Below are 27,668 nucleotides of genomic sequence, written 5' to 3' on the forward strand. Positions count from 1 at the left end.
GAAGGGATTCTCACTGGGTGCGGGGCCCTCTTAGGCGCGGGGCCTGATTCGGGGGAATTGGTGGAATAGGCCTAAAGCCGGCCCTGCTGGGGGGCGCAGCGCGCTCAGGGCCAGTGGCTGGGGCTGGGTGGCACATCGGAGTCAGGGCTGTCCAGCACCCACTCAGCACACCGCTTCCTGTCCAGCAGCTTGGGACCCTCGGGTAGCGCCAGCATCCCCACCATGGCCTGGCAGCACTGGCCGCACTCAGTCCTGGCCCCAGCTCACCGGCTTCTGGGCAGCTGGGCCCGCTCCCGCCACAGGGATTGGAGTGGGCAGGGCCCCAGTGCCCTACCCCTCCGCCCCACTGTGATGCAGCATGCACTGCTGCAGCCATGTGCCGTCGCTCACGAGCCCCTGGGAGCAGCACGCGATGTGCCGCCCCTTCTCCTCGAGACTCCGCCCCCGCACTGCCCCTTACCCCCAGTCTCCACCCTTGCGCTGCCTCCTCCCTGCAAGACCCCACTCGCTCCCTTCCCCCAACCCCCAGCCCTAGTGAGATGGCTTCCTCCTGCAGGTGCGGATACAGGTAAAAGACGGCTAGAGGATCGAGGGTCAGATCGCAGGTTGATACTGCCAGATGCAGATCAGATGCAGATCCACATTTCTGTGTCCTTGAAGGGCTCAACCCTTCCCCTCTTCTTTATATCTCAGATGAAGTTTCTCTTCCCTGCTGGGGTGTAGCTACATTGTCTCTTCTCTGGACTTGTTGGATTGATAGCTTTGTTTATCTGATATGTAAATGATGGTCTCTCAAAGTACTTTGGAAGTAACTGCCCAGTGGAGAAATCACATTGCTTTGTTCAGGGTGGGGTATCTCCTTTTTGATTGGAAACACATTTTAAGAATGTGCTGCAGCTGAAAAAAAAAATCCTGACATTTGAGAGTTCTATCAGGAGCACATGAGGGAGTCTTAATTTTACTCAGACATCACAATTCTCAAAATCAATTTGTGAGAGTTAGCATGTCTGCCTAAAAAAGGGCCAGGGAAGTCTCCTGTTTTAACTTGTATATTTGTCTGCAGCTTCCTGTGTTTCCAGCTGCAGCCCTGGTCCAATACTGCTCCACTAGGGCAGTGGTTTTCAAATTCATTTTCTGGGGACCCAGTTGAAGAAAATTGTTTATGTCTGCGACCCAACAGTGCTGGGGATGAGGGGTTTGGGATGTGGGAGGGGCTCAGGGCTGGGGAAGAAGACTGGGATGAGGGCTGCGGGGTGGGGCCGGAAATAAGGGGTTCAGGGTGTGGGAGGGGGCTCTGGGCTGAAACAGAGGGTTCGGGTGTGGGAGGGGGGTCAGGGCTCTGGGTGGGGGGTGCAGGCTCTGGGGTGGGGCCAGGCATGTGGGGTTTGGGGTGCAGGAAGGGATTCCAGGTTGGGGGGGGCTCAGGGCTGGGGCAGGGGACTGGGGTGTGGACTTACCTCCAGCGGCTCCCAGTCAGCAGTGCAGCCAGGGTGCACTGTGGACTGCGCTGCGCCCTGGAAGCAGCCAGCAGTAGGTCTGGCTCCTAGGCGGAGGCGCGCAAGCAGCTCCGCGTGACTCTCGCCCGTGGGCACCCCTCCCCCCAGTTCCCATTGGAACCGGTGCTCGGGGCGGGGGCAGTGCACGGAGCACTGTGGCCCCTCTGCCTAGAAGCCGGACCTGCTGCTGGCCGCTTCCGGGACACAGGATGGTGTCGGAAAAGGTAGGCACTAGCATGCCTTAGCTGGACAGCACCACCAATGGGACTTTTAATGTCCCGGTCGGCGGTGCTGACCAGAGCAAGGTGACCCAGCGCCTTACATGCCGCGACCTAGTAGTGGGTTGCGATCCACGGTTTGAAAAATACTGCACTAGGGGCTCTGGGGGAGCAAGAGGAAGGTCAATATGAGAATCAGGTGAAGTTTTCAGGTTTCTTATTCTAGAACGGGAATCCCTGTAGCTCTCCTTAGCTAAAATCTTAAGTCGCGTTCCTAAATTACGCCTGTCCCTATTCAAAAACTGGACACAGTATCTGTAAGACAAATAAATATAACATGGGGAAAAAATATTTGACAATACTTTTACAGCTGCGAAAGTATCCGTTATGTATCAGACGGGTAGTCTGTAGCCACAAAAACAATGAGGAATCCGGTGATGCCTTAAAGACTAACAGATTTATTTGGGCATAAGCTTTCGTGGGTAAAAAACCCATTCTTCAGATGCACAGAGAAGTGGGTTTTTCACCCACAAAAGCTTATGCCCAAATAAAAGTAGGTGTGATCACCATTAATTACTTAAAGCATGATCTATTGTCTATAATATTCTCCAAACACATCACAGATGCATGCTGAAAAGACTTAAATATGTCTTTCAGTGACAGCATGTTACCTTCACTGAAGTTCTGCTCAATAATTGTATTTGTTCAGTTATCCGCTGCTTGATGATTTCAGCAAGATCTTTGTGAGTGCAGAGTTGCTCTACTGAACTATATAGTCAGCACAAAGCAGGAGACACTTGTTTTGTTTATCATTAGCTTACTGTAGCATTCTCCAGTCATGCGTAAAGTCCCTGGTAAAACACTTGCAAGAAATACACTATATAATATATGGCACATATTAAAAAGTATTTTTGACAGAGAAAAGATTTAGCTCAAAAATGCAACTTACTTGACTTAAAATATCCTGGCTTCAAGCTGAAATAGCAATTTAACAATGCAACAGAAAATCAAGTTTAGCTGTCATACGCTGTGAGTAGCCAAATACACAGAATTCTAAGGGTACAGTGCTTCCACACTAACAGAACATGACAGAAGTACGTACTTTGAAAACAAGACTTAACAAAAATCCTAGATCTATGTTTCTTTGCTGTGGAATTTCAGAATTTCTTTTCACACTTATGCTCCTTGCTGCGTGTACATTGGAAAGTAAATAACTTAGAGGCAGACTGTACCTGGCTCAAGCAAAGGTTTAGGAAATGGAAGGCTTTTTTCCCTCCTTCGGCCCTCCATATTCCCATCTTGCACATCAAAGCTTTAGAGACAAAGTAGGAAAAACTGGAAGCACTGGAATGGGTTACCTAGGGAGGTGGTGGAATCTCCTTCCTTAGAGGTTTTTAAGGTCAGGCTTGACAAAGCCCTGGTTGGGATGATTTAGTTCGGAATTGGTCCTGCTTTGACCAAGTGGTGTGCATTGGCATAGCTCCAGTGAGATGGGTATCTGGCCCATTATATTCCAAAGAATGCATGAAGATTTTTCCAATAACAGAAGCTTATCAGTTTTCAAACTCTCATATCTACAAGACAACTTTTCCAAGTAACCTCACTTTTTAAAAAACCCTCTCAAGCTAGGAAATCCAGTAGGGAGAAATTTCAGGTGGAAAGGAGCCTTTTTTTTTTTTCTTTTTTTTTCCGGGGAGGAAGTTAATCCGGGTTGAGGACAAAATCTGGCTCAGAATGGAAAGTTATCATAGTTACAACCTAAGCATGGTTCTACACAGACCCAAAACACTAACCACATTTTTTAAAAATAAAGTAAGTAAAATACTGTTTGCCTAACTGCTTGCTGCAGAAAGGTATAGAAAGCTGTGGAAGTCTGCCATTTAATGCATTTCTAGTGAGCCATGTTGTTCCATCTCTGCACAGAAAGTGAACATCTACAGGGATCCCAGCAAAAACTTCATTTCTCAGCTGTACAGTTTGCACCAAATGCTGACATATGCATGAATGCACATAGACCGCACAAGCAATATGTAATTAAGGCCATTTCATAATACTCTCACTTGAGTAGGGCTGGAATAATATTAAGTCCTTATTATGGGTTTTAAGCAAAATTCAGAATATGCAACATCTTTTCCAATATTTATCTGTTATGGGTTTTTTTTAAGTAGTCACTGTCAGTTTGGGGGCATCCAAAGCTATTAAGCCCAACCACCAAGTGTAGGATGGGGGAGCATCCACATGTGGACAAGCTCCAAATAATTAATATGGAGCCACAGACCTAATGTTGTGTATGGGGCTGGTAACCCCATTGTCACATTCTGGGTGCAATCCAGACTGGTGAGGGGTTGTGCCACTGCCTGTCTTGTAACCCTGAGTGCCTCAAAATGCTCTATTGCTGTGGTTTTCTTGTCTGGATGGGGCTGGAGGGTGAAAACTGGAAAGGCACAATATATGGCTATCAAGGTCCCCAAAGCAAAAATCAGAGTAGATGGAGAAACACTATAAGAAGTGCATCATTTTACCTAGCTATGGAATGAGATGAGCAATGATGGTGATAACATGCTTGATGTCACACAATGAATATCAAAAGCAGCAAATATTTTTCATAAACTTGAAAAGATCTGGAAAAGTGGCATGATTGGCACTAACACAAAAATATTAATTTTTACCACCAGCATAACGTCTGTCCTTCTTTATGGAGCAACTATGGAAATCTACAACAGAAATTGATAAGAAGATGAGCTCATTCCAAAGTAAATGCCTGTAGGTCTTCAGAGTTCACTGGGAAGCGTTTCTTGCAAAAACAGAAATTCTAAGTACACCAAATCAACCTAAAGCATCAAACATGGTAAGATGATGATGGTGGACATACTTAGGACATGCTTTAAGGATGCTACCAACACAAATTTCACATCAAGTGATAATATGACCACCACCTGGAAAGCGAAAAGAGGGTGATCTAGAGCATTGGTTCTCAACCAGGGGGCTGGGGCCCACTGGGGGGCCCCAAGCAGGTTTCAGGGGGTCCGCCAAGCAGGGCCAGCATTAGACTTGCTGTGGCCCAGGGCAGAAAGCCGAAGCTCCACTGCATGGGGCTGAAGCCTGCGGTTCCAAGCCCCGCCATCCAGGTCTGAAGCCAAAGCCTGAGTACATTGGTTCTCCACTTGTAAGGTAACTCCCTTCTCTTCATGTCCCAACATAGATTTTGTGAGTAGATGGAGAAGAATGGAAGAGCCAGAAAATCCTGATCACATTTGTGAACTTTTCTCAGCAGCAGTCCATGGAGGGCATCAATAGGCGACATCTAGTCTCAATAAGGACCATGTTTCTACCCAACATTTAGACTGCAACACAGATTACAGTGTCAGGCATAAAACCTAACAAGAGTCATTCCTTAGAAGAAATGAAAGACAAAGAGCTTCACTCCAATGACAAACTATTCCAGCCATTCAATAGTGTGACCATTGTCATCGTATTCATGAAAATACTCCTATGATTAGCAGGTATGTGTTTAAAGCACTATTTTATTCTCTTGTTAAAGAAACATTACTGAGAGGAGAAAGAGAACTGGGGGGGGGTGGGGGAGGAGGAGGGTGAGTGGAGAGGAGGTTGAAGTATGCTTCATGAAATGAAATGCAGGGATGAGAGTGTTCCTGAGAGATCTTTGTCCCACCTCTTGTAGCTAACAAGAAAATCTAGCAAAGTGGGAGAGCTGTTCTGCAGCAGTGGCTATTATAACTTTTCCCAAAGCAGGATACACAGACTTGCCTTTCCAATGTCCTCTGGTAGAAGCCTAATGAAAAACTGGCTCTGGTAAGAGGGAGTTTTAAACATGGGATCAGCTGTATTAAAGCTAGAGAGTGTAATTCCCTGTAGTCTGGTCAAATTCCTTGGAATCTGAAATTTGATAACTCTTACCTCCTTGCAATATGAACACAGCCAAATAAACAAGCCTGAGGATTCTGCTAGCTCAGGAATTGTTGTAGTTTTAGCATTTATACTCCCACTCTTGAATTCTCACCCTTCCCCAACCTAATCATGTTACAAGTTTTTCTTCCAACTTTCTTTGATTATTAAGAAAATTGATAACCTGTTGTGTGACTGAGTGAGTTAGGGACAATACTATGGACTGATTAATGGACCATTAGGCAAATAACCTTCAGAGTGCAGGATCTGGGATACAAAAGAATATTTTTTGTAAAGAATTAGTATTTGACTCATATAATCAGAAGTTTTAATTTCAGTTTTTAAACACCGAGACACATTTTTGATAAACAGCCACAATTCTTTAGAATTGAAGGCAAAAGCCCAGCCTAATGGCAGATAAACTAATGCTCCCTTGATTCCCTGAGTCTGCCTGTGTCTCACTCCCAGACTCAAAAGGGGATTGTAGCACTGTGAATGGCTCTTTCCTGAAGGACATAACTCACTTTCAATTGTTGCTTTAAAAAAAAATAAATTAAAAAAAAATCAACTTTCCCATCCAGGCCACAATCCTACAAATTGCCACTACCCCGCCACACATTGTGAGCGCCAATCCATCTGTTTCTCCTGACACTAGCTCTTCTGTAGTGTTACAATCATCCATCAAGTGGATTGCTGCCATATTTAGGAGACAGGCCTCGTCTGATAAGTATGTAGAATTGATCATTAATTGTCCATTCCTGGTGCCCCCTTGGTCTGTGACATTCTGTTATGGGTGTGAAAAAGAGGACTGTAAGAATATACTGGCCATTTAAGGCCAGAAAGAGAAGTCTTGGGGGCCAGGCCAAGTTTGATAAGAAACTTGTTTCTATGGCCGATTGGCTGAACAAGAAATAGGACTGAGTGGACTTCTAAGCCCTAAAGTTTTACATTGTTTTATTTTTGAATGTAGTTATTTTTTGTACATAATTCTACATTTGTAAGTTCAACTTTTATTATAAAGAAATTACACTATGGTACTTGTATTAAGTGAATTGAAAAATACTGTTTCTTTTGTTTTTTACAGTGCAAATATTTGTAATAAAAAATAAATATAAAGTAAGCATTGTACACTTTGTAGTCGGTGTTATAATTGAAATCAATATATTTGAAAATGTGGAAAACATCCAAAAATATTTAAAATAAATTTTATTCTATTATTTAACAGTGCGATTAATCGTAATTAAGTTTTTTAACTGCTTGCATGCCCTAGTTACTATGGACCCGCCACTGAAAAATTAAACAAAAATGAAAACTGCCAGTGCTCAGCATCTTGGAGAATTAGGCCAAGAATGTCTGTTTCAAGTATGACCCCCATTACATCCATATCTGAGTGCTGCACAATCTTTAGTGTATTCATCTTCAGTGTCCACATCACATTTATGTGCAATAACTTGAAAGAACCTCTGTTTTGTAGCATTTAGTTTAGTGTTTAACATCTGCCTTTTACACTAGCAATTTCTCTTTAGCTTTTCAGGAACACAAATTTCCATCTCTCTCTTTACCCAGAGCCAACAGGATACTGCTGGCACCTACATACTGAGATCATGAGGGCCCAAAAAATACCTTTCACAAGGAAGTAAAATTTCAGATTCTAGCCTCTGCATGTGTCTCCGCACTTTGCGGGTGCAACATTTTCACTGGAGCAACACTTACATACACAAGTGTCAATCTGTACTCACTAAGCTCATGGATGTGAACTGAAACTTGTGTGTGCAACCACTGCACTAGAGAAAATGCATGGCCAGTTGTTAGAATTTTTAAATTCTTAAATATGTGCCACCTGCAAAGCATGGGGTTATGTTTGTTTGTATGCAAAAATGGAAGCAAGATAGAGAACCTTATGAAAAATGAACCCTCAGATAAGAAAGAGAAGCATCCAGGAATAACAATAATAAAACCCCAAGTCAAACCCTGCTTGAGTAGCCTCACTGAAGTCAACAGGCAAGCAGGGTTTGGCCCAATGTTTCCTCAAAAAGAATATTAATTCTGTTTCATTGTCCCAAAAGGAAAGCAGCACATATCATCCTGCTCTTCTTGGCCTCTCTAAACTAATCCTTCACAGAGAAAGATGTCAGGTAAAACTAAACTTACTGGCTATATTCGGCCATACTGAAGCTTTTAATGGACCCCAGCTGCTGATTCCTTTCTACATTCCTCACATTCTTTTAGCCAACTCCTGACAAGACTAACAGAAATCTTTCCCCCCTAAACTTCCATCTGATGTACAGATAAAATAGTTAGGCCTCTTCAGTCAAGAAAAAGAAATATATATCATTACTGCCTTAATTTTAGATGCATGCCTATAGGTCTCCAATGACCTTTGGGATGGGTTAGGGGATTTAATGTCATCTAGATTAAGTCAAATTGTTTTTCAGTGCATTATAAGTGAACAGTTTGAGGGGCAGCCTGAAAAGAAACACACACACACACACACTGTGCTTCAACACCCTGGGAGACAGAGTGAAGGAGATGGAGGAATAGTTCAGAAAAGCTACCTCTTACATAATTTGGTTAAATCATGTAGTTTTCTGGTGATTTAGTCTTTTGTTGGTATTTTTGCACCTATTCTCCTCTGCAGTTTAATCTGAACTGGGGGCATTTATCTCTTTTTATATGATACCGCATGGTTCTTAGAAATGTGCCTGTCTTACCAAAAATAAACAGATATGGTTCTCAGTATCTGTAACATTCCCTTGTACTCCCCGACACTTACTATTGGAAGTACCTTGAACACTTATGATGTATTTAGGTATCTAAGACAAATGGCCAGTCTTTAAAGGCCACCACAACATGTTTCCACAAATGCTTCGTGTTGTCCTGTGAAGTACACAATACAAGGCATTTTTAAAAGTGACTGGGCCATAAGTAATCTAAACCACAACGTTTTATCTGACATGAAAGACGGTGCCTTGGACATTTTTCCCCTAGCTTTTCCCAAATCATCCTGGAGGGCTCTCCAAGTCCCATTCTCCATTTTTAATTTGACTCCCTCCCTCTTCGCTGTCATGGTGTTGCAAGAGCCATCCATTCATCTGAGGAGTGCAGTACTAAGTCTTCTGAAAAGTCAGAGGGTGACTATAGGGCACTCCCTGCCCCCCCCCCCCTCGTGAGCTAAAGCAATGCTTCAAGCCCATGCTGACCTGGGAGTTGCCTTGCTAGTTTGTTGTGCATGAAAGCATCTCTTCCAGGTCACCACCTCCATTAGTAGAACACCAGACAGCACAGTGACAGACTTCTTCCTTGCTTCTGTTAGGAACTCAGGTTCTCTCAAAAACTCATGGCTAGTTACCATAACCTAGCTTATATTTCAAAGTAAACCTCTATGGTTGACTAGTTATCTTCTTTCACTATCTAAACAACTGAACAAAACAGGCAAATAAACAAAAATGAGTTAAGCTCTATCTAAATATCTAGCTACTGTTATCATTGGGAATGTCATGGTGCTTTACTATAAACAGCTACAAGCCACAAGTGAATATTGCTACAAGGACTACACAGATTAAGTGGAACTCAGTTTGAGACTAGGAAAAAAAAGATTAATGCATTATTTCATCTAACATACTCCATATTTATTATTTTTTATTGTATGGCTCTTTTCAGCGAACACACAAAGAAAAACACTGGTGATATATTTAGAACCTAGGCTATTTTACACAGATACCAAGGCTTAAGCTATAAACTTCAAAAGACAAAAGGAGATGTCAAAATACATTTAGTTTGTCCCCCAAAAAATACTCATGGAAAAAATAAACAAATCACTTATAGTTTCTCTCTGGTTTCCTCGGCTGTAAGGAGCACAGCAAAATACCTTGGTTACAAACCCTACAGAGCCATAACATTTAATGCAGGACAAACTGAAAAGAAAAGAAACAGAAAGCCAAGATCCACAAGATATCTGAGTATAACTCCATTCTGATTTAAGTTTTTTTGTCGGGAAAATGTATCCTCAGCTGGAACGTACCCAACCCAACAGCTGCATTGCTTTTCTACTTCCACAAACACTCTAGAAGTTAGCCAAAAATCTATTTGTGCTGGCAGATGGCCAAGATTTTATTATTATGTACTATTAGTTCATAGTGAGAAATGTGGACTAAGGAAAAAATACATCCATAGAGGCTTCATAATTGAGTACAGATGTTAAGATTTATGAAGCTTTACTCACGGGACAGTATCTCACATATTGTTTCTATCACCTGTTTGCTTTCTGACTTTTTAATAAGTTAACTATGCATGCTATGCTTGAAGAATATTCTAGAATTTCTCATTCAAAAATAAATAAATAACGTTTCAACTCCACTTGTTTTTTCTCAGTAACAACCTTTGTTTATGGATTTGTATATGTCATTTACTATTAATGCCATATTTAAATAAGAACTCGACTTTGGTTTTCAGGTTCTGAAAGCAATCAGTGCCTCACTACTTCATTTTATTTAATTTCCCAAACACTAAACCTATCACATTTTCAAAAGGAAATCTATTTAGAATTCCTGATGAAACAGCTAATCAAAATCACCAAAGGCAGTGAATTGAAAACAAAAATCATGGCCTTTAAACGGACTTTATTGGTATGTGCTCTGTGAGAGAGCAGCTGGCCCCTTACAGGTTGCAGGGCTAGTGCTAGCCATTCTTGATTACAGAATGAGCCACAAGGGGAGAGATGAGGGTGGGTGCCCTATAAAGAGCAGGAGGAGACTGCAATGAAGTGGGGAAGCATAGAGAAAGTGTAGAGAGACTGCAGGGAAGACCCTGAGACCAAGTGAGCTGTGACAGAGAGGAACCTGGGGAGAAGGCGGCACCAGTGGCGAAACCCTGGCAGAGTTCAGGCCTAGAGGCCAGCACCAGAAGGCCAAGCTCCAGCTGAAACAGTGGGCTGTGAGAACAGACGACAACAAAAGAAGAGCGCCAGCTGTGGGAGAAGACACTAGAATTTAGTATGGACTTGTTATGTGGTGCTGGACTTCATGGACTTAGTGTGGACTTTATTTTGCGACCCTGAGGATTGTTAAGAATAGTTTCTGTTCTTAAGGGGCATGAAGGAGGGGCTAAAAGAGGCAGCCTGCCTGCAAAGCGACCCTGGCCAGGAGAGGGTGCTTAGTAAATGTCCACCCGACAATGTGCTGACATACTATGCTCATATAGTTGCATAATTCTGGGGTTTCCCCACCACCACCAGACACACTTAACAGACCCTGCATGGTATGCAGAATGACATATTGCATAAAACAAAGTTTATTTCAATTTCTCTATTGAAATATGAACTGTATTTGTTCAGTGTATTTTGTGAACTTCACTTCTCCAGCAGTCATACAGTTACATATCTGAACTTCAGCCTTCCTGATGAAATCCAGGTTAATCTGCCTACTTTAGTAATCCAGTTCTTAAAAGATTAGGTTTTAGAAATCTGATATTTAGCTTATGAAACTTCTTTTCCAAAAGGAATTTTGGAATCTTCAGTGTATCATAATTCACAGTAAATAATAGTAAGCTGAAAATATAAAGAGAGTCTGCTGGCATTTTGTATAACTAGTGGCAAGGACCTCGTACATTTCAAATTACATTTTCAATTCTTTACACAAACATACAATGGCAAGGAAGTGTAATAAAATAGGATGATATTTCACAAAAAAATCCAAACACCCACATCAGGCATTTACCGAAGAAAATCAAACACCGTAACATACAATGCAGGATAACGTCTCTGCGAACTACTTGTGTGAACACAGTCATTTGCTCTAGCACAGTCAGTCACACAGTACCCAATCTAACCCCTCCCACATCACCGCAGGAACAGTTTGTGACTCTGCTGGAGCACCTGACATTTTATTTAATCTTTCCCACTGTCCACAGTTTGCCGATAAGCTCTTCCTGAAAAATGATTTCATCCTTTCCTATGAAGTACACACAGCTCAAATTCTCTAAAGGCTGGGACTTTCAAAGGGGCCTATGGGAGTTATGAATCTGGAGGTCCAGCAAAGAGAATTAGTAGAGACCTGGAATATCCCACTCTGCCCACAGCTGTGCTACAGATTTCATCAGTCAAGGATGCCCCAGTCCTTTTGATTCACATAATTATTTATTATTTATATTTATTACTTGCATTGTGATAGCACCCAAGGAACCCTAGTCATGGAACAGGACTCCATTGTGCTAGGCACTGTACAAACACAGGCCAGAAAGACAGTCCTGGAAGTTACCCTACTTGTCTGAAGTTACCCTACCCTAAATGGCTTCTACTACTATGCTAAAGGTTTGGGAGGAGACACTGAGGAGACAGGAAAACACTAAAGATTTAAAGAAGGTGAAAAATGAAAAGGACCAGTGAAAACTTCCATTTTACATTGTGAAGAGCTGATGAAAATGTTCTTTGCTTCTGAAAAAATGACTGCACTCCCTCTCCAGTTTCTTCATGTATCATGCTCACTACTTGCTGGCTCTATTCCTTGAATAGTTCCTGGTATGCTTCCTCTACTGTTTCCAACACATAGGCTAATGACCTGTCCTCCTCATTAAGTTCAATTTGATTTTTCATTCTTTTCAAGTGTACAGCTTTAATTATTTGTGAGTTTACCCCCTGACTCAGAAACTAAGGACCATAGGTGCTACTTAGTTATTCCCAAATGCTTGTTAAGATGCACTGAACCAAAGTTCAGACCTGATATATATATGCAGATGCAAGTGCACTGACCTTAACAGAGTTAAATTTATTTACACTAGGTCTGAATTGGCCACTATCTCCAATACAGCTGTGCATGGAAGCCAATATTCATAAAAGGTTTTGTTGTGGAGAGGCAAATTTTGATGCTGTTATGAAATGTCCAGATATTAACCTCAACTCTTCCCCTCCAACTTCCATCCAATTAAAAAAAAAAAGAAAAGCGAAGCAGACAAGACTGGTTGTCTACTAAGTCATTCACACTTGTCTTCCTCCGAAAAGAGATGCTTATTGGAGCAAAGCCAAGAACTTTGTCCCTGGGTCCAGATAACACTGCCCTTCCAAAACTCCAGAGTTTCCAGGTGGCCCAGTGGCTATGGAATGATAACATTTATAAATGATACTTGCTATGTTAGAACACAAGTCAAGTTTCTCTGTATGGTATCTGTAGCTGGATCTCTCTCTTTCATCCAGCCAAAATATGAATGTAACATATGTATGAACTCCATACTCTGTTGTGGCTTTTATTTTACACACATGTGTGTATGTGACCACAACTAGGGAAGTGGAGGTATATTCAGTTTATGCTGACACTGCTGAATTAACAATTTTCACTGGCCTACAACATTAATCTTTTATCCTAGTAAAAGTTATGAAGACCAGGGAATAACATAGGAAGGCAAAAAATAGCATTAGGGGCACCCCACTTCAGATGCCAAGTATATTGGTAAAACTTTCTTCCTTTTGTATTTTGATTGTTACAAAGATTTTGTTGAAGATATTGATTGAAAAGATAAATCAGAGAAACTTCTCTTTCTTAATTTAGCTGGAAATCACACTAAAATGCCCAGGACAGCTTACTTAACTTTTCCCATCGACTCTGAAGAAGACAAATCATCCCCTTCCAAGACTAAAACGATGCAGAATGGTAAGAGAACTAGCATGGCATTCATGGGTTAGTAATAGAATCACAGGATATTAGGGTTGGAAGAATCCTAAGAACAGAAGTAGGCAAACTTTTTGACCCGAGGTCCACATTTGGGTGGGGAAATTGCATGCAGGGCCATGAATGTAGGGCTGGGGCAGGGGGTTGAGGTGCAGGTGGGAGTGTGGGGTGGGGGTGTGTGCAATGTGCAGGAAGGGGCTCATGGAAGGGGATTGGGACACAGGAGGGGTGCGGGGTGTACAAGGGGGCTCAGGGCAGGGTGCTGGGGTGCGGGAAGGGTGCTGGCTCCAGCCTGGCACCACTTACCTGGAGCAGCTCCAGGGTGGCAGCGGCACACTGCAGGGCTAAGACAGGCTCCCTGCATGCCCTGGCCCTGTGCCACTCTCAGAAGCGGCCAGCACCATGTCCCTGCGGCCCCTGGGGGAGGGGGAGCAGAGGGCTCCGCACGCTGCCCTCCCCTGCGGGTATCTCCCCCAAAGCTCCCATTGGCCGCAGTTCTCCATTCCTGGCCAATGGGAGCTGCAGGAGGCGGTGCCCGGAGGCGAGGGCAGCACATGGAGCTCTCTCCCCTCTCTTCCCCAGAGGCCACAGAGACGTGGTGCCAGCCACTTCCAGTAATGACGCAGAGCCCGCGGTGCCATGGGGGTCACAATCCCACGGGCCGGATCTGGCCCATGGGCCGTAGTTTGCCCACCCCTGTCTCAGGAGGTCAGCAAGTCCAACCCCCTGCTCAAAGCAGGACCAACACCAACTAAATCATCCCAGCCAGGGCTTTGTGAAGCTGGGCCTCAAAAACCTCTAAGGATGGAGACTCCACCACCTCCCTAGGTAACCCATTCCAGTGCTTCACCACCCTCCTAGTGAAATAGTGTTTCCTATTATCCAACCTAGATCTCCCCCACTGCAACTTGAGACCATTGCTCCTTGTTCTGTCATCTGCCACCACTGGGAACAGCAGAGCTCCATCTTCTCTGGAACCCCCCTTCATATAGTTGAAGGCTGCTATCCCCCCTCACTCTTCTCTTCTGCAGACTAAATGAGCCCAGTTCCCTCAGCCTCCCCTCGTAAGTCATGTGCCCCAGCCCCCGATAGGCTTGCCGATACCGTGGTACCAACTTTCTCATTTGTGAAAACTGGACATGGAGCGCCTGAACCTCTCCCACCCCGCCACTCTGCCTCTTCCCCCAAGGCCCCGCCCCTTGCTTCATCTCTTTCCCTCAAGGCCCTGCCCCCTGCTCCTCTTCCCCACCCCACACCATCACTTGCTCGCTCCACCGCCCTCCCCCTGCCAGCTGAGCAGGGCTCTAGAGGTGACAGGCAGGACACTGGAGAAAGAGCCGGGCTCTGGGGGTGAGTAACTGGGACAAGACAGGGGGTGGGGGGATGGGTGAGTGGGGCAGGGAGAGCCGCGCTCGGGGCAGGACATGGGAGACGCCTGTACCTCCTTCCACCGAAGCCATCCCTGAGTGCTCCTCCAGGCTCCAGCAACAACTGCTGCTCTTCCCACCCCCCCCGGTGGCAGAGGCCAGTTACTGCAGGCAACCGGACTTTTAGTATCTGGTCAGCAGTGCTCACAGGACCCTGCCAGGTTCCCTTTTCGACCAGACATTCCGGTCGAAAACCGGACACCTGGAAAGCCTAGTCTTACCTTTTCTTAAAAATCTCCACAGTCTTCTTTATAACAAACATTTACATACTTGAAGACTGTTGTGTGTCTCCTCCCTTCCCCGGTCTTCTCTTCTCCAGACTAAAGAAACCCATTTTTTTGTATCTTTAATCATTGTTGTTGCTGTCCTCTAAACTTTCTCCAATTTGTCCACATCCTTCCCAAAGTGTGGCATCCAAAAGTGGACATAAGTATTCCCACTGAAGCCTTATCAGTGCTGACTAGAGTGAAAGAATTACTTCTTGTGTCTTGATTACAACACTCTTGCTAATACATGCCAGAATGATGTTCACTTTTTTCAACAGCATTACACTGTTGACTCATATTTAGTTTGTGATCCACTATAACCCCCAGGTTTTTTTTTTGCAGGACTCCTTCCTAGACAATCATTTCCCATTTTGTATTTGTGCAATTGATTATTCCTTCCTAAGTGCAGTACTTTGCATTTGTCCTTACTGACTTTCATCCTTTTTATTTCAGACAATTTCTCCAGTTTGTGAAGATCATTTTGAATTCTAATCCAGTCCCCCATAGCGCTTGCAAATATCCCTGCCTGGTATTGTCCACAAACTTGTTTGGGTTTGTTCATCTAGACTCCTTAATTACTTGAATTGATTCCCAGTGTCACTGTCTGTTTTAACTTTGTCTTTGTACACAATGTTTGTCAGTTGTACCCTTATATAATGTAAGGCACTACAAGGTAAGAATAAAAGCACCTTTTATGCAACGCAATTAAGATGTACTTTAAAAATCCAAAGTACAAATAAACAAGAATCCGAACAGGACTGAAAAAAGAAAGATATTAGGTTGGATTGAATCTATTAACCAGAATTATAAATCCCAACTAGGACTAATTTCCATGTTTCAAGTGCACAAAAATAGTGCACAATCCACATTTTAGCTTTTATTCAGAAATAGTAGCTGGTTCCAGACAGCTCATAAGGAAGTAGATCAGAACCAGTGATAGAGAGTCTCCACTTTTGTGGCTCCAGTCAGAGTATAAGAATAAGGCTCATGAAAAGCCTTACGTACCACACTGGGCAAAAGAACCTTCTAGTGCTGTGATTCAAGGCCCTCTCTGGATTTCAGAAGAACTGGGTGGCCTTCAGTTGTTTTGGGTTTCTGGAATACCTGGAAGGAATTATATTATGATGGAAAGCAACAGAAAGAGATACCCTCCATTTGTTACTGGTCATCTCTATTAGTCAGGAGGGAACCTGAAATCTCTCTAGACCATATGTATAACAAGTAGAAGGTGAAATATCATGAGAATATGCCTGGATAGCTAGGAGGTGAACAGTAGAATAAATTTGTTATCCAAAGCCACCCATTCTTAGAGCTTTTCTGCTTTCTTGTAGATGTCCCAGCTTTATCTGCTTGGTCAAGATAAACAAAGTGTAACTCTGGCTTGAAATTTCGGTGCAAGACTGAGGAATGAGGAAGGAATGTCAAAACACTTGCTGGCAATTGCTTTTGTCCTGCCTGATTGTAGGCAACAAAGCAGGATAACCAGCAGCCAGATTTCAGGATTAACGTGAACAGAAGAAAAAAAAAAAAAGAATATCATAAGTTGTATTCAGAGCTAATGCTGAAAGGATCACAACAACATCAGCAGCTGACTAGTCACTTTACTAAAATGCTATCATGTAAAAGTTTTACCCTAATGGATACTGTAGCTGAAATGTTTTCAGAGTACTGACCACTGTGCTCTAGTAACCATGTAGGATTTTACTAGGGCACAAGCAGGTATCCATATCTGAGAAAAATCTATCTGGCTGGGATGATCCACGCAATACCTCACTACTTTGCCATACAAGATACATCTGAATATAGACTCTGCTACAGGCAAGTGCACTTTTCAGAATCACCCTATAATTATTACTATTGCCAATTTCATGTGTTCAAAACTCAAGAGTCAGGACCCAAAATACCAAGAGATTAACTTTAAAATTATGAGATTTTTTAAATTTTGGGTGCTTTCTATTTGTTTTGGAGCTTTTAGGATACACTGGAGTACAAGCTTACAAGTTTTACTTCGCAACCTTGAGGATGAGAAATGTGCTTATGTTTTTAAATGAAAGCAGCGCTTTAAGATAAAATATCATGACACTTGCAAAACAAAAAAAAGGCACAAATTGGCAACACTAAAAACTCTGTAAGTGTAAAAACTGATCATTTTCCAGCTAATGACCATTTAACTGCACTGTCCTTTCAAACATTTGGCTGCTCTCATGAGCTACCCTATTTCTCTTCCTCCTACACATCACTCCAGATGGTCACCTTAGATGAGGACACAGCTCAAAAAGAGAAAATTTTATTCATGGCCTTTTTAAGCTATAAAAGCTTCATTTCTCTGAGCAAATTTTGAACATTTATTTTTCTTGCAAAAATTAAATGTTTAAAGCTCTAAAATGTCAGTGCAACTAAGGGGCAAGGAAGGGACAAGACACAATATTTCCTTTGTGAGGGCATCCAAGATGGCCATCAATTTATAGCTTTAAAAGCTGCAGAACTCATGCTCAAGTCTCTAAGGCCTCTAGTGGAAGTAAGTTTTAATGTCTCATACAGAGCAACAATTTGTGAACAAATGTTCCCATTATGACAGGTTGGATTACAGAACCCCCCTTGGGAGCTGCCACCCGATATGCCAAGACTACTTCTACCCCTGCCTTTCCTGCCAGTTTAGGGCCCCAACACCCTGTCCTATTGAGCCAGACACTCCTATCTGCTCCAACAAAGACCCAGGGTCTGAATTACTTGCCCCAAAGCTGCAGGTTTACCTGAAAGCAGCTAACAGAAGTGTTCTTGTCTTTAACACTCAGATGCCAAACTCCCAATGGGTTTAAACCCAAATAAATCTGTTTTAACCTGTATAAAACTTATGCAGGCTAAACTCATAAATTGTTCGCCCTCTATAACACTGATAGAGAGACATGCACAGCTGTTTGCTCTCCCAGGTATTAATACATACTCTGAGTTAATTAATAAGTAAAAAGTGATTTTATTAAATACAGAAAGTAGGATTTAAGTGGTTCCAAGTAGTAACAGATAGAACAAAGTAAGTCACCAAGCAAAATAAAATGCACAAATCTATGTCTAATCAAACTGAATACAGATAATCTCATCCTCAGAGATGCTTCAGTAAGTTTTTTCCTAAGACTGGACACCTTCCAGGCCTGGGCACAATTTTTTCCCCTGGTACAGCTCTTGTTCCAGCTCAGGTTGTAACTAGGGGATTCTTCACGATGGCTCCTCCTGCTTTGTTCTGTTCCACACCTTTATATATCTTTTGCATAAGTCGGAAATCCTTTGTCCCTCTCTGGGTTCCCATCCCCTCCTTCTCAATGAAAAGACACCAGGTTAAAGATGGATTCCAGTTCAGGGGATGTATTAACAGGTGTGTTGTGAGCAAGACACAAGAAGTCATTCTTCCGTTCTACTCTGTGCTGGTTAGGCCTCAGCTGGAGTAGTGTGTCAGGTTCTGGGCACCGCATTTCAAGAAAGATGTGGAGAAATTGGGGAAGGTCCAGAGAAGAGCAACAAGGATGATTAAAGGTCTTGAGAACGCGACCTATGAAGGAAGGCTGAAAGAATTGGGTTTGTTTAGTTTGGAAAAGAGAAGACTGGGAGGGGACACGATAGCAGTTTTCAGGTATCTAAAAGGGTGTCATAAGGAGGAGGGAGAAAACTTGTTCGCCTTAGCCTCTAAGGATAGAACAAGAAGCAATGGGCTTAAACTGCAGCAAGGGAGATTTAGGTTGGACATTAGGAAAAAGTTCCTAACTGTCAGGGTGGTTAAACACTGAAATAAATTGCCCAGGGAGGTTGTGGAATCTCCATCTCTGGAGATATTTAAGAGTAGGTTAGATAAATGTCTATCAGGGATGGTCTAGACAGTATTTGGTCCTGCCATGAGGGCAGGGGACTGGACTCGATGACCTCTCGAGGTCCCTTCCAGTCCTAGAATCTATGAATCTAGGTGACATGATCACATGTCACTGCAAGACTTCATTGCCCACTTGCCAGCACACACGTATAGAGAAAGACTTACAGGTAAAAACAGCCATCTGCAGTCAATTGTCCTGGTTAATGGAAGTCATCAAGATTCTAAACCACCATTAATGGCCCACACTTTGCATAATTACAATAGGCCCTCAGAGTTATATTTCATATTTCTAGTTCCAGATACAAGAATGGTACATTTATACAAATAGGATGATCACACTCAGATTATAAGCTTTGTAATGATACCTTACAAGAGACCTTTTGCATGAAGCATATTCCAGTTACATTATATTCACTTATTAGCATATTTTTATAAAACCATATAGACTGCAACATAACACCCATTATTTCTGTTACTCAACCAGCTCTATTCTTACATTGAAAATGTTACTTGCATACATTCAAAAAAGAAAAACAACAAACAAAAAATGCTGTGTCACAGTTAGAGTTTATGCAATGAGTATGAAAGGCGATGGACCTCCAAGAACCACAGAAGTTGATCTGGCTTTGCTAACTGCAGTCTTATCAAGGCCCATTGGTGTCTACTAGATCATAGCTAACACTTCCTTATGTGGTATGCCACCCATCTGGAGCAGTGTGCTGACTTGAAAGTAATTCCCTGCCAGCCCAGGGAGCAAGACCAGTGACTGTGTCCCAGGCAACAGCAGAATGCACTATCAACAAAACAATACTGGAAACAGCGTGAAAAACTGAATAAAGGTATTTTAACTGCTAAGATACAAGACCACAATTCTGTACTTCTTTTGCAATTGTTGATGGCTTCATGAACATCTAACCATGCTCATGCATGATGATGATGATGATGATGATAAGTAGTAGATAGACACAGACAACAAATAGAGCCTTAAGTGCTATTGAATCCATATATTGCCAGTCCATATACACCTCTACCCCGATATAATGCTGTCCTCTGGAGCCAAAAAATCTTACTGTGTTATAGGTGAAACCGCGTTATATTGAACCTGCTTTGATCCGCCGGAGTGCGCAGCCCCCACTGAGCGCTGCTTTACCACGTTATATCCAAATTCATGTTATATTGGGGTAGAGGTGTATTGCTGCAGGAGAAACGGAACCCCAAACTCACGTATTGACAGATAAACCAGGGGCTAATTTTAACATGGTTGGATTGCAAATGTATCCATTTGTAAATTTTACATCATCCCATATATTCTATTATTGATTTGGAACTTTAAAACATTTTGAAAAGACAGCTCATTTAAACTTCCAGCAACTCAGACACTCCACTATAATATTGTTATGTAGTAAACACAGAGATATACAATAACTCAATGATGTATTCAGTTAGTAATGACAAAGAGCTTGGTGCTATACAATGCCAAAAAATGAAGACAGCCCCTTTCACAAAGAGTGAATAACCTAAAAGACTGGCTGACACCGAGAAAACAGGACACATTTTGAAACCTTGCAGAGGGGATAATCTAGAGTCATTTCCCTCCCAATAAATACATTAAAACTCCCTTCCTCTGGGCATCAGAAAAAAAGAAGTAAGCTTTGAGGATAGATTGCAATGAGGGTAACAGTTAAATAAATGAAACAGAAACATTATCAGTGTGTGGCAATCAATACTTGAAATGGAATCATATTTAATCAGGTCAACAGCAATTAAAGCAACCTTGTTTGGGGTACTAAGTTGTACCAGCATGTACTAGGAACATCTGGATCTGTGCATCTTCTTCCAAAGTAAATAAATTAATTGAGTACTTTGAAATGCACGAAACGCACATAAGAAGCTTTAGTATAAACCCTCGGATTATGTTATGTTAGCTTTTTCATAATTGCACCTCTCCATTAAAAATTCATGCACTGTGAGAATACCAACGGGTTAAAATTAAAGAGATACAAGATCACTGCTTGATCCCTCCTTTTCCTAAGCCTGCTGCTATTACAATCTTTATTTGGGCAAATACTGTTGGTATTTTGGCAAGCCAGAGTAGCATGGAGTGTGCAGTTTTGAAGGGAAAAGGATCTTATGTTAAATATTTGCTAGTGGAATAAATAAATAGATGCCCCGTAAATTTAGCAATGCTAGCAAAATTGCCAAGACTGATTGCCAGAATGACCAATTTGGCTGACTCCATCTTGAAGTAACATCAAGCCACAAAAGGATTCAGCCATTTTAAGTCCAGAATTAGCTAGTCTCCTTGGTCTCTCGAGTATGATAACGTACATCAGATTCAGTAGTACCTCTCTGATCTAGGAACTGGAATGATTCCGCCTAAAGCATATAGCTGCAAAAGTAGGGAGACCTTAAAAAAGGTTAGGGGGTAACGGCAGACAAAACATTAGTGTGTTGAATTTTATAGACTATCACTGGGATGGATGCTACTGTTCTTGCCCACCTATGACTTATGATACTATTCCAGAAAATTTGAAAAAATAAATAAAAAGAGAAGACATCACAGTAGCGACAAGCGCCGACTTTCCAAAGTGCCAGGGAGGATGCCCCAGACCCTGCCCCCACTTCACCCCTCCCCCCAAGACACCACCCCCGTCCCTTCCCACCCAGTTCCACCCCCTTCCCCAAGCGCACCGTGTCCTCGCTCCTCCCCCCCAAACCTCCTGAACATCGCGAAACAGCTGATCCTCGGCAGGCAGGGAGGCGTGGGGAGAGGTGGAGGCACTGATCCGCAGGGCCCCCCAGCGGGAGAGAAGCACCGGAGGACTGGGGGGAGCTGACGGGGGGTTGCCGGTGGGTGCTTAGCACCCACCATTTTTTCCCCATGGATGCTCCAGCCTATGGCAGCAGCAGAGCTATATTTGCAGATAAATATCTCTCATGCCATGGTGTGCTCAGGGACACTAGAGGGAGCACAAGCTGCCATGTTGCAGACAAAGTCCCCCAGAGCAATTCTGATGGACTCACACCAGAATTCCTCCTGTAGACTGCCAGACAATACACACAGGCACGGCAGCTACACCACTCTTGGGGAAGGCACAACATGCTCCTATCTTGCCTGGTCAGCTGTGCTATCTGTGCAAGGAGAAAAGGCATGATCCTATCCCCATCCCACCACCTTTCAGGTAGCTAATGCTCACAGGGGTGTGAGAAGGAGCAGGATTTCTCAGATCAATAATTCTCATTGGGGACCTGTATGATGAGATAGCCAAAACTATGTATATAAAATGGAGACAGATATAGACATTGACACAGTGCTATGGTAAAACAAATACGCGAAACCTTAAATTAGAGTGAATAAATGAAGACTCGGCACCCCACTTCTGAAAGGTTGCCGACCCCTGTTATAGACTGTGAATATTAAGTCCCCCTTTAACCTTCTCTTCGTTATGCTACATATATGGAGCTCTTTGAGACTATCACTATCAGGCATGTTTTCTAATCCTTTTACTCATTCTCGTGGCTCTTCTCTGAACATTCTCCCATTTACCAACATCCTTCTTGAACGGTGGGCGCCAGAACTAGAGACAGTGTTCCAGCAGCGGTCACCCAACTATCAAATACTGAAGTAAAATAACTTCTCTACTATTCGAGATTCCCTTGCTCATGCATCCCAGGATCACATTAGCTCTTTTGGCCACCAGCATCACACTGGAAACTCATGTTCAGCTGACTGTCCACCAGGAACCACATTTTTTTTTTCCAGAGTCCCCTGTTGTGTAAATATGGCTACATTTGTTGTTTGTAGATTTATATATTTACATTTAGCTGTATTAAAATGCATATTGTTTGCTTGCATCCAGTTTACCAAGCAATCCAGATGTGAATCAGTGATCCATCTAACTAGAAGTGATGCCAACAATACAGAGTTAATGACGCGAGATTTTGGGCTCCATTGAAACAGAAGCTGCAAGTAGGGCTACAATCATATTTGTTTCCTTTGTACTTGCGAAAATGTGTTTTACTGTATCATTTTGGTTTTGGAAAGATGCCAAGAGAAAAGATTACCAACAAAATCTGCAAGTAGTTTATTTTTATGCTACTGCAATGCACTTACACTCCTCAAACAGTTAAGGGAATGTTTACTATTTACACAAACTGATAGGGACAAAATATAAATCAGTCAGTAAATTCTTTTAAATATTCATTTCCAAGGATCCCCAAAACTGATGCATGTGCCAGGCAAAGAGAACTGAGTCTTTCCAGGTTAATGGTACTGCAACAGAAAATAAGCACAAGGCAATAGAAAGACTATATCATTTATTTTGGTGCTTGTTACTTTGAAATTGCCTGCAGTACTGTCCCTTCATTGAGATGTTTCGCATTGCATTAAACTCACTAACTGTTAAAAAAGTGCTGTGGCTGTGAAGAGAGTTTGGTTAACCATGACAAAAGATATTGTGCTGACTACCATATTCATCTCTACCAAATACATATTACAAAGCTAACAAGGATGTGCTTGGTATGCAAGATATAAACATCAACAGAAGAATTACGAGTGACCAAAAATTTTAACACAATCCACCCAAAACAGACTGAGAAAGAACAGAACCAAAATAAACCATATTCAATATGGATACATTAGGTGAATTGTATGATGTAGTATAAAGATTGTTTTATTACCATAAGTTTGCCATGGCTGAATTACTTGAGCTGCAGAGGCTCAAATGAACTATGACGATTAAATCTTTATAGCATACCACATGAACATCTTTTCTGTATATCAAAATGGAAACTGCTTTCCAAAATTAATTCTGCTGGGAGCCACTAGGGACCCACCACAATAAATTTCTATGCACCGCACCCCAAACACAAAAGAGGTTAAGAATATTAATCCTGGTGCTAGATTCTTCCAATGTAAATTATCAGCTACTATTGACTTTATCCAGGAAGGACAAAGTAATAATTTAAAGACAAACAGAAATGCTAATTTAAAATAAAGGCTCCATATTTTTGAAAGCTGCTGAATGTCCCAAAACACAAGACACGTAGCACAAAAGTTCTTTGTGCCTTTCTTGTTCACCTCATTGGTAGCTGCTATCAGATTATTTCATAACCCTGTGAAGCACAAGATTAAAAGAAATCATTGCAATGCATAAGGGTGGGGAAAGAACTAGACAATTACTATCACATTTTTGGGGAATATCCAAACCTGACACAATTCTGGGAACAGATACACATGAAAGTAACAAAAACACTGAATGTGGCCTTTGATTTAAACCAGGCCTGTGATCCTGAAGTGTTTCTGTAACTTACTACAAACAAAATGGGCCAATTAAACTTTGGTGTAACTCCACTGACTTCAACAGATTTACCTCTAGGATGAATCTGAGATATTAAGGAAAGCTGTATAATGCTAGATGCAGCATAATGATGAATTACTCTGAACTAACTGAAACCAGAACAAACAAATGTGAGGGTGTGGGTTACAGAAAGGAAAGGGAATCCAGGAGTGGGAGGAAATTACAGAGAGGCTCCGACATTCATAAGAATTCTTTATACATTAATAGTTGCCAGCTATAGCCTTACCTCCCAAACAAATCAAAACAGATAACAGGGTTTAACATTTCATAAGACAACAATCAGTCTTTATTAATAGATTATCTTATTCCCAAAAATGCACAATGACATTACCTCCTATTTAAATTACTTTATATCAAGGGTCCAATCTTGTTTCAACAGATGTTAATCATCAGTAACTCCACTGCAGAAAATAAAGTTACACTGGTGTAAAAAGCCAGAATGACTTACGTCAGAATCAGACTCTCAGTAGGCTGTTGGAGAAAAGAAACAAACATAGCCATGAACATTTTTCCTTACCTCTGTATTTTCTTTAAATGAAATGATTAAATAATAAATAATAATAATAATAATGAAAACCTGTTCAAAAATGCATAATCAAAGTCAGCAGGAGTATATGGAACAGTGTCTGGGAATACTCTCTTAACTAAACTGCAGAGCTACTGTGTGGTTGCACAAGAGCAGAAAGCACAACAAAACCAGCAACCACTTCATTTAATTGGTTACAAATCATGACAATTATTATATTTTCCGTACTGGAGTGGCAGCTAAAAACACCAGAAACAATTTTTTTTTATCCATCCAGGTTTAAACAAAGCCACAATTTTTGAATTTTGTCTCACCAAAAACTGGAAATAGATTAGAAGACACCAGCATTTGAACAGAGCAGCTTTTTTGCCAACAGCCAGATGCTAGGGACTTGGGTTTCAGAAGGTGCCAGTAACCTGCAGTTAACATTTTCTTGAACTGTATTTGTGGATGCTCAGTACCTCTGAGGATCAAGCCCGGGAGGCAAAACTTGCTCTCTATATACTTCCTCTCACTAACTTGAGTGGGTCAGCCTAACATGGCAGAAACTACCTTGGAGGTAGGGATGGTTGGGAAAGGGGAAACATTGTCTCTGTAGCATGCGCTTCCCTTCCCCTCTGATCCCGCAGAAGCCTTCTGTGCTCCAAGCCCTCAGGATCAAGGCTCTTCTGTGAGGGGTTAAGAGGCCAGGAAATGGCTGTTCTCTGCAGTATCAGAGGGGTAGCCGTGTTAGTCTGGTTCTGTAGAAGCAGCAAAGAATCCTGTGGCACCTTATAGACTAACAGACGTTCTCTGCAGTATTATTCCATCTAACACTCACAGAGATTTCTCACAGAAGATAAGGCTAAACCTACCAACCTTCTATTCCTCACTGTCCCCCTATACACAGTACCTCCCATTCCACCAGGGGAGAGCTTCTTGAACAGCAGCGAGGCCATTGTGCAATAGCTCATGAGGGAGAGGTGCCCAAGGAGTAATTGACTGGCACTGAGTCTACAAGTACATATCCAGCTTCTATGGCTGGCTCGGTAGATTTTCTCTACGGCTGACCCCCTCACACTCTATGGTCCACAGGATCCGTGTGTGTGGCAGGTCTTGCCCCTCCTCACTGTGGGCCAGACTAGTATGAGCCACAGCCCTGGGTAAGGGACAGTGCAGAGCCGCACTGCTCCAGGGGGAGCTCAGGAAGGATTGTTCCTCAGCTCCCTAGTGCAAACGGGAGGACCACAGGATAGTGCAGCCTGCTCCCCGTGATGTACATGGCCAGCTCCACCAGATACGGGCGGGGATGGTCATGGACTACCTCCTCCCCATCCCTCACAGAGCTACTTATGCATCCCCACCCCTCAGACACTAGCAGGGAACAAGTCTCTGTGGCTCCTAAGCATCAGGACTGTGACTGTCCCTCCTCTTCCGTGAAGTGTGCAAAAGGCAGGAGAAGGCTGCTTATACTCTCCTACCTCCTAGAACTCAAGCCGGGCCAGGAACTATCTGGCCCTCTGAATGGCCAAATCTAGTCTGATGCCTCAATTATGGACCAGAAACTATATGAGCTAAAACGTGGGGTCTCCAGGCCCTTGTGCAGGTTTCCTCACATAAGTCCAATCTGGCTCTCAGTCCTTCCTCAAGCAAAACTCTCACTGACTTCAGCCAGGGAGCTGTCTGAGGAAGCACTGAGTAGGGAACCCACGAGTTGGCCTTGGAAAAAGGCACAAATCTGGATCTTAAACTACCTCCCATTTCTTTCAAAAGAAAATCTGTTCTATTTTATTTATCATCTTTTCCATTTTTCGTTCACCTTCATGAAGCTGGTTTTGGTTTTATACTAGTTGAAAAAGTCAAGTATGTGAAAAGGAGATTTTTTTTCACCCCTCACAACACCTGTTTCAGTTTCTCTGTCAAGTATCAATCCAGCTCAGTGTTTGAGCTACATTGAGGTAAACTGATATTTTTACTTTTGTACTTGTACCTTTAGACAACTAATAAGGCTATTTTAAAACCACTTAATGCGCTAGCAACATGCCCTTCACAAGCAGGTTTCGAGGTAATCACAGACATTGCTTCCATCAAAGAAAAATTAGTTGTTTTTTTAAAAAGAAATGCAGGAAAAATAAATCAGAACCCAGGATTCAGTCAATCACAAATAAAGCTCCGATCCTACAAGGACCTACAGACATGCTAAGCTTTAAGCATGAGAATAGTCCTGATGAGCTGAAAGTTTAAAGTTAAGCAAGTGCATAAGTCTTTGCAGGCTGTGGCTTAAACTTGTGGGGAGAATGAAACTACTGTTTAAAATTTAGGTAATATAGGTAATATTTAGGTAATACTTATCTGATTATTTCTTTCCACTGTTTTTCTGTTATTGAATTATTGTTGAGGAGAAACTGAGACTCGTTCTCAGAAAAAAAAGATCTTATTAATGTTTCTAACAGAATTACAGTGGTTGCCAATGAAAACCAAGCAGTTAAGATCAAATTCCACCCTGTGGGATCTGAGATAATGCATTTTTTTCCTGTTCTTAAAATTGGAAAAACTGCAATATTCAGATGTAACCACAGTGGTTACATGAGTAAATGATGACATTTTAATGATGACCACTGTGTTTGTACAGAACCATTGTATAAAACCTGATAGTTTTCAAAGTAACATTCTGCTATGAAAGTAAAACTGAATAAAACTATTAAAATCTTTTCTTTTAACATGTTCCTGTTAATATTTTCCTCTATACAACCTCCTTAGACATACTTATTTGGGGTTGCCAACTGTTCAGTTGTCCCAGGATCATCCATTTTTTGAGGTAGCTGTCCCAGCAAACCTGTAAAGATATTCCATACACACTGCTAGCTGTCCAGCTTTATGGGCTTCAGGGTCATCTCGGATGTCACAGGTTTTTTCACCTCATTCCCTCCCCCATCCCTTCAAAACACAATCAATGTTCAGATGAGTCAGACA

The 27,668-nt window shown here is 42.3% G+C and overlaps 1 protein-coding gene and 1 long non-coding RNA gene across 2 annotated transcripts in view; one reads left to right on the top strand and one right to left on the bottom strand.

Annotated features, from left to right (window-relative positions):
* The window catches only part of SPTBN1 (spectrin beta, non-erythrocytic 1), a 201,031-nt gene that overhangs the window by 148,977 nt on the left and 24,386 nt on the right, over positions 1–27,668 (bottom strand). The gene's annotated exons all lie outside the window — the stretch shown is intronic.
* On the top strand, positions 4,445–15,651 carry LOC123365763. Its single transcript, XR_006577744.1, has 4 exons — positions 4,445–4,562; positions 4,917–5,217; positions 13,159–13,260; positions 15,425–15,651. It is a non-coding gene; the product is annotated as an uncharacterized LOC123365763 (long non-coding RNA).

The sequence above is a fragment of the Mauremys mutica genome, chromosome 3 (assembly GCF_020497125.1).
Source record: "Mauremys mutica isolate MM-2020 ecotype Southern chromosome 3, ASM2049712v1, whole genome shotgun sequence".
In the NCBI taxonomy this organism is placed as follows: Eukaryota; Metazoa; Chordata; order Testudines; family Geoemydidae; genus Mauremys; species Mauremys mutica.